At 37.5% G+C, this 13,125-nt stretch overlaps 1 pseudogene; it reads left to right on the forward strand.

The window, feature by feature from the left end:
- The first annotated feature begins 8,600 nt into the window (after positions 1–8,600).
- On the forward strand, positions 8,601–9,074 carry LOC116888186 (annotated as a pseudogene).
- Positions 9,075–13,125: the final 4,051 nt, after the last annotated feature.

A 13,125-nucleotide genomic window follows, 5' to 3' on the forward strand; every position in this document is an offset into this window, starting at 1 on the left:
AGGAGGAACATGAAGTAAAATATACACATTTTTATACAAACAAGCCTCATGCCTGGCAACTGTCAACATTTGTGGAGGCCAATTCCTTGCTGGCTCTGCTCCAGGGGTGGGAAAACATGGCATACTATCTCTTCCATGACCATGCAGGACTCGGAGTTACCCCAAATGCTTGTTCTCAATCTTACTTTCATCTATGCCACTGTTTTAGAGGCTCTAGGGCCTTAGGAGAATAAATCAGTCAATAAAGAAGGCAGACTAAAGCCAACTTTATTCAGAGCATCAGACAACTTTTATTCTGGGGGTTAAGAAGAGTCAACGAGTAAAGTGTACAGTTATAAGAACAAGCTCCACATGGTGTACAAGTCACACATGGCAGACAAACTGCATGTAGCAAAAGCATGTTTTTCCACAGAAGCATATAAACAAATAAAAATAGCCAAGTATAACGAATAACCTGAAATGAACTAACTCCAATCTGCTACACTTGGAGGAGAATGAAAACATATTTCAAGAACAAATTCTGTATTTTTGAAGAAACTTAGGTCAAAAGATCTTTGTTTTCTCACAAGTACTAAGAATTCTCCTTCACAATTCCATTCTTGGACCATGTTTCAACACATCATGACAAGTGTGAGGGTATGGTAGAGGATTTCGTTAGCATGTAGAGTTGATATATTCATCTCTGTCTTAATCTATCTATGTCTATCTATCTATCTAGAGATAGATACATTAATCTTCATATGATGTACTCGTATTTGAACTGTGCTGACTTAAATTTAAATGAAGAGCTGAGTAGGAGGAAGGTAAATATATAAAATGCAATTAATTGGTATATGTAGGCTATGACTCCACCGTCACAGTTACTCAGCATTTTCTATCTTAAAAGTCCTCATACCATCTAGTTCTTCTACGCAGTGTCCTAAGACCAGTGGGACTGTATATATAACTATCACAAGGCATCACTAGCCATCTTGTTAAATGGGAGAATGCCTCCCACACTCCTTATTTCCTTCTGTTCTCTCTCATCCCCCAGTTCTCAGTTAACTTGCTCCTGCCAAGTGATTCAGCCCAGAGACACTTGTCAGATATGACTGCTGTAAGCATGAATTCATTTGCAGTTACATATCTTATCTCAAGACTTGTTCTAAAAGATGTGATCTGTTATTCCACCATGCAGGGCATTTATTTTGGTGTAAAATAATGAGTCCTCTCAGCCTTAAACTAAGAATGGTAGCAAAAGAAATATAGATAACATTTCCTTTTGGCCTGCTCCTCCTTGGGAACACTGGTTTGACCCTCAATCCAACCAGCAAGACTATATTGATTTTATGCACAGAAATCAAATATGAATAAGACCATAAGGATATAGCTGCTGGCCAGAATTCAATCTTATAATGCCATGATCACTTTCAAATTCACTGAAATTTTAGTTTTCTTGAGTGTTTAGACAGTTACTGGAAGTTTTCCAAATGGGGTGTTAGCAATTGTAATTTTCCACAGAGCAAGTATGCAAGCTCTATAATGCATTTCAAATTGTTCAATGCCCATCATTATCTTATTGTATATTTATACTTATTTCAAGCTTGCATTCCAGGGATGAAACAATGTTTGTTTCTGTTACTTAAAGCAACAATTTTTCTGTTAAGATAACTCATTATATCTGGAAACTTGACAATACTGTCAACTTGAGAACTGGAGCTCGTTCTGGGACTTAAGAATAAGTGCACATATGCAGTGTTACTTACTGACCCCATCAGCAGGGCTCCTCTCTGAGAAAAGAGAATGTCTTTTACCATGGCATTCTGCCAACCAAGGTTCTGTGGCAAGGACATCCCCTTTGTCCATTGTTCTCCCCAGCCACATCTAATGTGGATAGTAGAGACCATGCTTTACATTTGAGCTGTGATAGCCTTTGCAGATCACCTTTTTTTTCTTCAAATGTTTTGGGACCTAAGAGTACTTTGAGGTCTGAAAAGATCAAATGAATTTTTAAAAACCAGGGTTGTAGTTTCCTTAGCAATGCAAACCCTTCAGAAGTTAGTATGTTTCTTGTCTGCTTACTTTTGACTCCCTGTGACAGTGCAGAGTTCTTTGACAAAAGGAGTTCTCAAACCCTATGTCTATTTCCTGGATCAGTACCTCGTTCCCCTACCCTGTCACCACAGTCTCTCTTAAGCCAATGCCTTTTGTCTTGGAGAATCTCTGGAACCACAGGTAATAAGTCTATGTCCTGCAGAGATTTGCTATAGTAGGACCTTATTCAATTTCTTGGGACTTCTCATTAAGGATTCAGCATCATCTTTCATGGCACGACTCTGATTTCCACACTTTGATTCTCTTGATGCTGTCTTGGAGTGGCCAGTTCCTTTCTGAGACAAGCATGTATAATCAATCACCTTGCCAAGGCAAGCAGTAATGACCTAAAATACTGATGTTCTTGCCATATCCAGCCATTTCCAAAACCATAGGTTAAAGGCACCTATTCTGCTCTACTTACTAGTGGCACAGCCTTTCTGGTTATGCATCACAGAATAACAAAGTTCATTTTTAATTACTTTACAGTTGAGAACAGGCTAAGCACTCTTTTCCATTGCATAAGGATACAATAGGACACCTTTAGTCTCCTAGGTTGCCACAGTAAAAGAAGAGAAAATCACAGCATGTTTTCATAGGCCAGAGACTAAACGGATTTGAGTACCTTTACATCTGTTCATCCATATAGTATTTCATAACTGGATCCCATAGAGAGATACTCCTTGGTTAAAGTTAGATTAGTCCTCTATAGATTACTAAGGTGACACTTCTTTACTTTTTAATTAAAATAAAATTATATTACATTATCTTCTCTCTTCCATTCTCTTTCCCAACCTTTCCCAGGTACCATTCCCATATCCTTAATCTCTCTCAAGTTCGTTGCCTCTTTTTCTTTGTTGTGTGATACACACACACACACACACACACACACTCACACACACTCACACACATATACACCAATGATACTTTTTGAGATGAAAAATATTTATTCCTATCAGTTAAATATTGCTGATAACTGAATCATATGGCCAGGTGTGGTGGCACAAAATTTAATCCCAGCCCTGGGGAGGCAGAGGCAGGTGTATCTCTGTGAGTTTGAAGTCACCCCTGTAAATTCTAAGACAGTCAATACTGTACAGTAAGAATCTGTCTCTAAATAAGTAAGATACAATGAATCATGTGAATTTTAAAAGATAAAATGAATCACGTGAATTTTAAGTGAGCAAAATTAAGTGTTCTCATTGTAGGATGTACCTGGGGAAGGTAGCCTTTTGTAGGTTCTAGAAGGGAAAGTGTACCAAACATGAGACGATAATGGTTCTAAAAGCTCTAGGTTAAGGGCATAAATAATGATTTTAAACAAATCATTAAACTCTGTGCTTCAGGTTCCTTCCCTTTGAATGGAAAAAATAAACAACTTACCACACTAGATTGTCATAGGTCCTATACATATAAAGTAATGAGCAAAGTATGATACGCAGCATGTGCTAATGTAGTTTTTAAAGTATCACCTCATTTGGGACCTGAGGAGATAGTTCAGGGCGTAAAATGCTTGCCATACAAGTGTGGACATCTAATTCAGATCTCAGGATGCTACGTAAAGCTATATGAAGTAGTGGGTGGAGCTGTGTGTAGTAGTGTATGACCCCAAAGCTTCTGCTGTGAAATGGGATACAGAGGAAGGAGAACTCAGAACCCTTGCAGCTTGCAGGCCAACTATCCTGGCATACATAGTTGAGTAACAAGAGACTCTGCCTCAAAAGAGGGAGGTGAGCACTGACCCCTGAGCTCATCCTTTCACCTCCCACCCGCACCGTGACATGTACTTACATGTGAGCACACAAATATATTTTCAAGTGTCACAGAAAAATGTTGAAACACCAGAACACAGTGCAGCAGATAATTAGCAGCCATGGTATTTTCCAATCAATTACGACATCAGATATAGGCACATATATGTATATATGGCACCATGACCTACATGGCTCCACTGTCAAAATAACGTGCATTTTCATGATTCATGCCATTTAACACATTTATATTTGCGTGCTTTACTTCAGCTCTGTTGATGTGAAAAAACATGAATAAAACTTTTCTACATGGTCTAATCTGGTTATGCTTAACAAATATTCTGCCCAAATCTCATCCCGAAGTTTTCTGCTCAGTGACAGGTGATTGTGTCAGAGCATACACCTGAAAAAGATATTGCTCTTCATCACAAACTAAGCTATTGTTTTACCAAATTTCAAGAGGTACCAATAATGAGTACTTACTAAATCCGCTGCCAGACACTGAATTAAACAAAGCTATAAATAATCGGTTTTGCCTGCAGCAGTAGGAACAGAACATGTGCCTGTAAGGAACTTATTAACCACATGCTTATGAATATGAAATTGTAATTTGAAAGTTTTCTTTTTCTTTTCTTATATTTTGTTATTGGTTATTTTGCTTATTTACATTTCAAATGTTATTCCCCCTACCGGTTTCCTCCCCAAAACCTTCCACTCCCCCCCTCCCCTGACTCCGTGAGGGAGCTCCCCCACCCACCTACCCACTCCTGCCTCACACCCTAGCCTTCCCCTACAGTGGGACATCTCCTCCCATTGATGCCAGACAAGGGTTTTGATTTCTTCTATCAGCATAGGAAACAATGAAGTCAAATTTTGCCACCAGAATCGACTAGTGGTAACATTTTTTTAAACCTTTCTCCAGGCCTTTTATCTATTGGAGTACTTGGATGAAACAGAAGGCACACTCACAATGTGTAAGCTTAAACAAGGGATGGATAAAGAAAACCTAGGCAAAGCATGGATAAACACAGAGAGCATGGACTGGCAAAAACAGAGCAGCATTGCCACCTGTATGTTTGAGAGGAAATGAGAGGGTTTGGTCACCAAAGAGAGACCTCTGTATACCCAAAAGTGAGAACTTTGGTCTAGGAGATAGACTCCTATGATTCACAGGAGATGTGTGAGAAGGGAAACAAACATTCAAAATCTTCTTTGATTCCCCCCAGAGTTCTCATTGGCAAAACATGTGGAAAACTCAAACGGCAAGGGTGCCTGCTAAGGAATTAATTAGGCTTCCTAATTCAGCTTCCTGAATCTTCCTGAATTCAGAAGACATTTGAGCTAAAACAAAGTGGGACCAACTCTGAGGAGGTACTGAAGACACTCCCTCAATTCTAAAATGTACTTTTGAAAATTAGATTTTACAATAGATTCAACTGTGATTTCTCAGAAACAACTATCTTTTGGGGAAATATTACTCACATTCATTAAAATTTATTTATTTTCTTACAATAACAAGTGAATTGGCATAAACTGACTCTAGAATAAAACACATTTGAATCAACGCACACATCAGTGGATACTACCTGAAGGTTGCAGGTGAAACACAAATGCTGACATCTGGAGGAATTTTGAAGCCTCTGGGAAGGGTCTCTTTGATTCAACAGATGATAAAGTCAATCAGTGAAACCACCCAATCAGATTTGGGTAAAAATTGTGTTGAGTTTTATGTTGAGCATGGGACAAATTTTGCAGGGTACCAAAAATGAATAATCATTTGTCTGGCTAAAATGTTTTTCATTCATTTTGCTAATTTTTTCTGATGTTATCACAACTTTCAATGTTTTATATAAGCTGTCACTGTGTTTAATATCTGTGTGGACCTCTGTCTGAACATTTCACAGATCCCCATCTTCTCTACCACAGGTGTGGTCCATTTTGAAAGACCATTTGTGCAGGCACTATGATTAATGGATCCTTCGGAGTGAAGTAGCAGCTTGTTTGGTGTTTCTGACCTGGATGATGTAAAAATCATTACTGTTACCTATTGGAGCCTTTCTAATGGATTTAAAATAGATTTCACTATTCTTATATTGTTCCACTCTTAGGCAATCTTGACTTGTATGATCCTTGTATTTGTGCTGTCACTTGTCATTGTTAGGCACTGTCAATAGACTAATATATATTTATATATTTTCTCAAAAGTCAATCTTTATTCAGGATGACAATTTATCATGTTCAATTTAGAAAACAAAGACAGTACAAATTTTCATGCCTATACAATGAGCTTTAGACACAGTAAGCACATTCTAAGTAGAATTGCGTCTTTAGTATTACAAATGAAACTAGGGGCCTCAGATTGCCATTCTTCGGTGAAGCACTTAAACTGTTAATCAATATATCTGTTTCCCTGTGGTCATAGGAGGCTAGCAATTATTTGACTCTTCTTTCATGGTTAAGCTAGGCTAGCCAATCAGATCAACCACTTTCTCCAACCACTGTGATTGGTTCCTGAAAGGATATATGACCTATACACAAGACCAACCTCTTTATTATCCTGAGTTAATACACAGATTGGGAGGGATGCCTTTAACCTTTCTTCCTCTAGGATTACTAACAAATAAAGGTGGAGGATCAGTCACTGGCACCCATCCTTCTGAAAAAATAGGAACTGTTTACAGTATGAGAATAACTTATAAAGACAGTCAGGTTTGACAGGTGGAAGAAAGTTCATTATCACTCATTTCACTGCTGGATGTCTGTCTGTCCCTAACATTCACACGTTAATTAACCGCCAGCCCGTGGGGCTCTCAACATAGGAGAGAAATTTCAGAGACTCCCATGAAGGGAGAATATAGAAAGAGAGATGACATTAATGGCAGCAGAGAAAACAAATCTTACATTGGAAGAAGAAAATGAAAAGTGTAAGTGAAAAACCAACAAGTCTAAATTGAATACTATAGATTTTTAAAAGAATTATGAAATTCTATAGTTTGAGTTTCAGGATTTGAGCAGTGATGACATCAATACCATGAAATGTGCTCCAGTGTCATTCAGAGAAAATGATGCATAACAAAAGAGTTACAAGTAACAAAGAAAATAGGACATTGATAAGGGACTACCATGGTACATTCACACATCTGATCACACACTGACTTTGAAGTTGTGTTAATAGTAAGAACTTACAAGAAATTTTTGAAACTAGATAATTAAATATGTCAAGCCACTATCTAACAAGCAATGTTTATGCTTATTGAGACTTTAAAAGTTACATTTATTTAAAGAAATATTATTATTAACAGATGGCAACCTCAATGGAAGTTCCAGAAAGAAACAAACAGGAAATTAGATCCCAGTAAAAGTAACTGATAACTTTACTTAACCAAGGCTGCAGGGGATAAACAATTAAAATTGTCTAGCCTAATCTAGCCTCACTAGTGATTCAATTCCATGTTACATATTTGGAAGAAAATTTTATAAGCTTAGTTGTAAAAGTTTTTCAAAGAATGTGTGAGAAAGAAAAATACTTTTGACAGTTGAAGTGTTTATGAATTATAAAATAGGAAAGAGGTGGGAACTTATGCAGTAGAGTTCATTAATGATTATCAGTATCCTTCCTTTCAGAATTTTGTTGTCTAAATTGTATTTTTCCCTTTTCTACCAAGCTATTAGATTTTCTCCTATTATTACCTGAGCATTTTAGGCGCTTAATACCTGATCACTATTACTCTAGAAACTTTATTTGCCAAGGAAGAGAAATTGCAAATAAATTGAAATTAAGGAGCAAAAGGTTAAAGCCATCCTGCAATAATTCAAATGTATAGCTAGACACCTGGCTGAATAGATAAAGTTATGGATACACAGATGAAAAGATTAGAAGAAATATCCTTCATGAGTTATTTAATGATTTAAAACCCAAACTATTTATTGAATTTTGAATAAAATGTAGAAGTAACAGAATTTATGCCCCAAAGAGCATTATCATATTTTTAAAGAATGCAGTACAATTATGATATATGAGTCTCATTTGTTTCCACAATATTTGGTGGTACAACTATGTAAAATGTCAAAATTAAAGTTTAGAAGTAATTTAAACAAACCTATAATCCCAATGAGATACTAGCAGTCATTAAATGTCAACCACCACCAAACTCCCCCATCAAAAAAAAGTTCATAGTCAGATGGTTTTAGTGTAGAATTCAGTCATACTTTCAAAATTAGTTAATTCCAATACTCTTCAAATTATTCCACAAAATAAAAACAGAAGAGATATTGCTCAACTCATTTTATGAGGCCACATAATATGAACCAAACCACATAAAGACCCAACGAAGAAAGAGAACTACAGGTCAATTTCCCTTGTGAATACAGATACAAAAATACACAGTAAAACACACACAAAATGCAAACAAGAGCACACTGAAAAAATTATTCACAGTGATCAAGAAGGCTTTATCCAGGCGATGCAGAGATGGTTCAATATATAAAAATCAGTAAATGTAATCTACCTTGTAAACAAACTGAAATATAAAAAACACATGATCATCTCATTAGATGCAGAAAAGGCCTTTGACAAAATTCCAAAACCCCTTCATGATAATGAATGTTGGAGAAGTTGCTCTTTCGTCTCTACACCACTGCCTGTCTGGGATGACCTCGCAAAACTGCAATAGCCATAATTGCTGCCTTTGGCGAGGGAGCCAAGCCCAAGGAGGAGGGGGCAGGGGGCATGGGGGGACCTCCAGGCCCTATAGTAAGAGGCCACAGCAGATGCTGATGACACTCATGAGGTCTGCTAACAAAGGAATTTCCATTTCCCTGAATCAGACAACCTGTTCAAATGGATAAGGACCATCCTTGGAACAACCAGCACTGTATCTGAAGACCTAAAGTATAAACTTTCCCTAGAGTTCCCCAGGGGCTACTTTACAATGCACCTACAGTGAAGTTCCTCATACCCTGCTACCAGTCCAATGAGGACAGCCAGGGCACCATCTGCCTGGATATCCTCAAGGATACCCAGTATATAATGTCAGGACCATCTGGTTCTCTATCCAGAGCCATAACATTAATAGCCCTTTGAACACACATGCTGCAGAACTCTGGGAAATGCCCACAGCATTTAAGAAAAACCTGCAAGAAACCTACTCAAAGGAGATCTCCAGTCAAGAGCCCTTGATACAAGCTACTCAGCTTCTCTTTATGTCACCTATTTTCTTCTACAGTCTGTCCTTTCTCCTTGATTTCTAAGCAGTGGTGTTACTTTTTTTAAATTAAGTCTGCTTGAGCGCTTACAATGTATATTAAATAAAAACCCATTGCTTGTTTTGAATATAAAAAAAGAATGTTGAGGAAATCAGGGATACAAGGGACATATGTAATTCTAATAAAGGCAATTTACAAAAAACCTATACCAACATCAAATTAAATAGCAAGAAGACCAAAGCAATTCCACTAAAATGAGGACCAAGACAAGGTTATCTACTCCTTCTATATCTATTCAATATATATAGTACTTGTTTTAGCTAGAGTGCTGAGACAACTAATGGAGATCAAGGGGATACAAAATGGAATGAAAGAAGTCAGCACACCACTGATAGCGGATGAAATTAAAGTATACATTAACGACCCCAAAAATCCACCAGGAAACTACTACAGTCAATAAACACATTCAGCCAAGTGCCTAGATACAGGATTACTCACAAAAATCAGTTGCCCTCTGATACACAAAGGGCAAATGGATTGAAAATGAAATCGGGGGGAAATACCTTTCAAAATTGCCTAAAATGATATAAAATATCTTGGAGTAACTCTAACCAAGAAAGGGAAAGATTTGTATGGTAAAACCTGAAGTTTTCAAAGAAAGAAATTGAAGATATCAGAAGATGGAATGATCTCCCATGTTCATGGATTGGTAGGATTAACACAGCAAAAATGGTCATTGTGCCAAAAGCAAAATCTACATATTCAATGCAATCCTCATCAAAATTCAGTTTTTCACAGCCCTTTAAAGGACAGTTCTTAGCTTCATATGGAAAAGTAAAAAGCTCAGGATAGCTAAAAAAAAAAAAACAATCCTAAACAGGAAAAGAACTGCTGGAAGTCTCACCATTCCCCAACTCAATTGGAGTACAGAGCTTTATTAATATAAATCTCATGGTATTGGTACAAAAACAGACTTGTTGATCACTGGAACTTAATAGAAGACTCAGGCATAAATCTACATACTTACAGACACCTTATTTTTAATAAAGAAGCCAGAATACACACTGGAAAACAGAAGCATCTTCAACAAATGATGTTGGTCAAACTATATGGTTGCACGAAGAAAAATTCAAATAGATATCCATACGTATCACCCTGCACAAAGCTCAACTTCAAATGTATTAAAGACCTCAATACAAAGCCATGCATTGAACCTAATAGAAGAGAAAATGGGACATAGCTTGGAACTCATTTGCACAGAAGACAACATCCTGAAAAAAACGTGAATAGCACAGACACTAATATCAACAATTAATAAATGGGACCTTTATGATATACTTCTGTAAGGCAAAGAACACCACCACTGTGTACAGTGGCAGTGTACAAAATGGGAAAAGATTTTCATCAATTCCACATGATATCAAGGAATAATTTTCAAAATGTATAAAGAATACAAAAAACTCGATATCAAAAAACAATCCAATTTAAAAGTGGGGTACAGATCTAAACATAAAATTCTGAAAAGAGGAAACTAAATCCCTGAGAAGCACTTAAAGAAATGTTCAACATCCTTAGCTGTCAGGGAAATGCAAATCAAAACTACTTTGAAATGCTATCATGTACCTGTCAGGATGGCTAAGATCAATAAAATGAGAGACAGCACATGCTGGTAAGAATGTAGAATAGGGCAACACTTCTCCATTGATGGCGGAAGTGCAAACTTGTACAACCACTATGAAAATCAATGTTAGTTCCTCAGAAAGAAGGGAGCCTATCTGATTCAAGATCCAGTTATACCACTCTTGGGAAAGCAGACAAAAGGCACTCCATCCTACCACAAGGACACTTACTCAACCATGTTTATTGCTGCTCTAGTCATAATAGCCAGAGCCTAAAAACAACCTAAACATCCCTTAACATATTGGATAAAGAAAACTTGGTACATTTACACAATGGAATATTACTCAGCTGTTTTTTTTAATGAAACCATGAAATTTTCAAGCAAGTAGGATAAAAGTAGAAAAAAAACATTCTGAATAGGTAACTCAGACTCAGAAAGATAAATATATTATATATTTTCTTATGCAGACTATTAGTAATTAAATAAATGATAATCGACCTACAATCCATAGACTGAAAGAGTTTAGATATAGAGAAAAGGGCATATGGATCTGAAAGAGTTTAGATATAGAGAAAAGGGCATATGGATTTCCAGGAATGGAGAAATAGAATAGATTTTATGGTTGGACTGGGGCATGGAGGTAATAGGAGAATCAGGTGCAGAGGAAGGGAGACAAAGTTGAGGAAAAAAATATGGGAGAGACAGTGGAATTAAGGTGCGTTTGAGGGATCGTGTGAAAACCTAGTGCCTGCCAAGTTCCTAAAATATATGAACCTGATCCTAATGAGGTCTGCTAATAATTAGGGAGATGGCTTTTTTTTTTGTCAACAACCTATGCTTTCAGAACTGACACTGGGTTACATTCAATTGAGTTGTTTGCCAAGGAGGGGTGGGTTCCCATGGAAATCTCCAAACCACCCAAGCTGCTGCCAAGCTAATGGGTTGCTCTGACAAACTGACAGCAGGGGCCATTGCTGAGGATTCTACCCACGTAACTCACTGAACATTGATAAGCTAAGCTGGTGCCTAGTCAAGGGAGAGGATACTGTAATCTGGATATATTTGATGAGAAAAGAATCAATTTTTAATAAAAGGGAAAAGTCTCATACATTAAAAAGCAATTATAACATTATCTCTCACATTCCTTTAGAACAGTGATATAGTTCATAAACTCTAAGGTACAGCCAGTAGAGTATTGCAAAATTGATATGCACCTTGAAATCATTGTACTTTGAATTTTTAATTTTCATATTTTTTCTAGGCTACAATAAAGCAGGGTGGTGCTGGACAGTGGCTGGGTATTCAGTTCACAGTCTTCTATGTTAACAGCAGGATAAAAGATCCTAAGTTAAAACAGAAAGGCAGGGCTGGGATTATGTTCAGTGATAAATTATTTACCTGTTATGAGTAGGATTCTGGGTTCAGTTCCCATTACGCCGAGAGTAAAAGAAGAAATTATAAATAAAGTAATGCAGATAGGAAGTGCTTAACGTTAGCCCACGGTGAGATGGCTCAGTGCATAAAGATTTATGCAGCCAAGCCTGAGGATCTGGTTCTGATCCCAGAGACCCATGTATTAGACAGAGCCCTGACTCCTGTAAGTTACTCTCTGACCTCCACATGGACACCATGCCATCCCGCCTGGGGGCAAGACTGGGAGAAGTGCTTAATGTTTAATCAGGATTTTTCAACCTGAGAGGCTATAATCAAAAAAGTGACATTTTATTCCTTGTTTAGAAACTCATAAACCAAGTAGTTTCTAATGTATCCAATGAATGTATACTGTCATAAAGCACCATGTCTTTTCCCCAAATATAACACTAATAAAACTTTAGTTTGTTGTCCCCCTTAGCTAGAACTGAAGTGATAGTCTTGCATATGATAGACAAGTCCTCTATTGAACTACACAATCCCCCCCTTTTTTTATTAAAACTTATTCTTTGCAAAGCTCAGACATATATACATGTTGGCCATATTCATTCCTTACTCCTAACTGCAAGTCTTCCTACAACTTCATGCCCCCTTCTTTTTAAAACATAATAAAGAGTCCAATTACTGCTGTCTGTACATGGGTGTAAGACTGAACATGATGTGGGCTACAAACCCACACATCTAATAACCACACATCTGGAGAGGACTGACTCTCCCTCTCCCAGCAGCTATTAACCACTAAAAGCTTTTCAGTTAAAGCGGGGAGGGGGCTTTGTAAACACACACACACACACACACACACACACACACACACACACACACAAACACATGCTGGACTGTTGAATAGCTTGATGTTGAATGTGTCTATTGCAGTCAAACCCGAGCTGCTGTCATTTTATGATTGCAAAGGTCATGCCATGTCCAAAAGTCATGGTTACAGGACAATCTTCTCTGACCTCTGGCTCTTCTAATCTGTCTGCCTCCTCCTCCACAGGGTGCCCTGACTTTTGGGGTGGCAGGTGTGATGGAGAGGTCCCGTTTGTG

The sequence above is a fragment of the Rattus rattus genome, chromosome 1 (assembly GCF_011064425.1).
Source record: "Rattus rattus isolate New Zealand chromosome 1, Rrattus_CSIRO_v1, whole genome shotgun sequence".
Taxonomy (NCBI): domain Eukaryota; kingdom Metazoa; phylum Chordata; class Mammalia; order Rodentia; family Muridae; genus Rattus; species Rattus rattus.